Genomic DNA, 2,500 nt, shown 5'->3' with positions numbered 1-2,500 from the left:
AAATATCTTGACACTACTTAAGTATACTAATATAATAATACAAAGGGCTTGTCACCATCTTGTCTTAAGCATGGGCTAATAAGAAATATCTGGTCATTACTTAAGTATACTAATATAATAATACAAAGGGCTTGTCATCACTTAAGTATACTAATATAATAATACAAGGGCTTGTCACTATCTTGTCTTAAGCATGGGCTAATAAGAAATATCTGGTCATTACTTAAGTATACTAATATAATAATACAAAGGGCTTGTCATCACTTAAGTATACTAATATAATAATACAAAGGGCTTGTCACTATCTTGTCTTAAGCATGGGCTAATAGAAATGACTTGTCAACACTTAAGTATACTAATATAATAATACAAAGGGCTTGGTCACATGCTTGTCATCACTTGGGTTAAATAATATAATAATAAAAGGCCTCATCACCTGCATGCCATAAACAAAAAGGGCTGGAAAATATAAACAGTCAGACTCCCCGGTCGGACCCCCTCGGTCGCGACATAGCTTGTCCTTCGGTCTCTTCGGTCCTAAGACATATTTCCTCGGCCCTGACACATATTTCTCGGTCCTAACACATATTTCTCGGTCCTAACACATATTTCTAGGTCCTAACACATATTTCTCGGTCCTAACACATATTTATCGGTCCTAAATCTCAGAATTTTCCTTGGTCCTAATTTCCAATCACAAGAGTGCTTGATCTTGGCCAGGTCCGAAGGCACTCGGTCAGAATATGATTTTTAGGGTGTGACAACTCAACTCCACTAAAAAGGAATTTCGACCTCGAAATTAAACTTAACAAAAACTCTGGTTTTATTCTTATAGATCCCTAGACGCATTTTCCTACATGTGCCTTCTTGCAAAGATTACAAGTGCGGATGGACAAGCTAGCAAGATTTGCTGGCTTGGTGGGCTGCATTCTGCTTTGTTGGTGTTGCTGGTGTTGCAAATTTCTATTTGGCCAAGTGCTTCTTGCCTGCTGGGGGAGAGGATTCTGATAGTGGTTCGGCTGGAAGGGCTTCTTTGTTTCTAACTCTTGAGATTCTCGTCCTGGATAGCTTTTCCTCTTGGCCTGCTCCTCCTTCTCTATGTCCTTGCTGTACTTTTCTGCCATCAGCGCCCTATCAATTGATTCCCTCATGGTTGCAGCATTGCTCAGCATCACATCACGGCCAATGGTTGCATTAAGGCCCTCCAGGAAATGGTTCAGCTCGATTTCATTGCTGCCCGTTATCATAGGTGCGAAATATTTGCCCCTCTCAAACTTCTTCACATACTCCGCAACACTTAGATCACCTTGGCGAATTTCCAGGAACTCCCTGGCCAACTTGTTTCTGGTGGTCAATGTGAAATATTTTCCATAGAAAACGGCTTTGAACTCCTCCCAAGTTGCTGCATTAAGGTCGAGAGTGGACTTGGCTCCTTGCCACCAGATCCTAGCATCATCTTTAAACATAAAGGAAGCGCACTTAACCTGGTCTGAGTTGCTGCACTGCATGAACGTGAAGATCGTCTCCATGGATCGCAGCCATTCTTCCGCCTCCAATGGGTCTGTGCTTCCTCTAAAGTCTGCTGGTTTGAAGCTCATGAACTCTTTATAGATTGGTCGTTGGCTGCCATCATTAGTGTTGCGGCTGGAGTTGCGGTTGTTCCCATTAGCCTGGAACATTTCCCTCATCTGCTCACTTTGGATTCGGTTCTGGTCCCTCATCTGCTCATTTTGCATGCGATTTTGATCCCTCAAGGCATCAACTAGGTCGGATAAGAAGTGGTCTTGGACTGTCTCTTCTAAGGGTGTAGAAACATTGGACCTGGTTCCTCTTCTCATGGTTCTAATGGGAATAACACTTTACATCTTATTATCAGTTTAAACATTTTATGGAGATGCACAAGCTGATTTACTACCTTTATCAATATATTATTTTGGCAGAACTAATGTAATTGTAAAGAAAATGATTTTATGCTGAATTCAAAACAACTTACAGATTCTTAAGGTGAGCTCTTGGAGGTGCAATTGCAGGAGCATGTGTGAAAGTACTAAGGATCTGGACCATTGCTCTGATACCAACTGTAACACCCCTCACTCCTAATCTACACAGACCGAGTGAGGGAATGTTTTGAGACCGTGCAAACATAAGAGGAAAAACAGAAACGTTGCGGAAGCGTTTTGTTAAGTATAAAAGTGGTGCTACAAAATTCCAGTTTATAAAAACAAGACAAGGTCCTTTGTTTATAAAATACAGACTTTAAGTAAAAGACCCAACAAGGGCTCGGTCTTCTGCCTTGGTCCCTCCTTTCACACACATCCCCGCACCTTGCCCCACTCCAAGCCTCCCTTCACTTGTCAACTAAAGTCTAAAGCTGTGTACCTACACCACACAAGCATAGTGAGCCTAAAGACCCAGCAAGTTATAAAACAGATTGTAGAAAAGACATTTTAAAAGCTTCTTTGGATCCACTTGCTGTTTTGTAAAGTATAGCATCACTTAT

At 41.3% G+C, this 2,500-nt stretch overlaps 1 pseudogene; it reads left to right on the top strand.

Annotated features, from left to right (window-relative positions):
- Window positions 1–2,500, top strand: part of LOC124917173 — an 8,831-nt pseudogene that overhangs the window by 1,689 nt on the left and 4,642 nt on the right.

The sequence above is a fragment of the Impatiens glandulifera genome, unplaced genomic scaffold, assembly GCF_907164915.1.
Source record: "Impatiens glandulifera unplaced genomic scaffold, dImpGla2.1, whole genome shotgun sequence".
Classification (NCBI taxonomy): domain Eukaryota; kingdom Viridiplantae; phylum Streptophyta; class Magnoliopsida; order Ericales; family Balsaminaceae; genus Impatiens; species Impatiens glandulifera.
The sequence above is the reverse complement of the archived record's forward strand: the minus strand, read 5'-3'. Positions and strand labels throughout refer to the sequence as shown.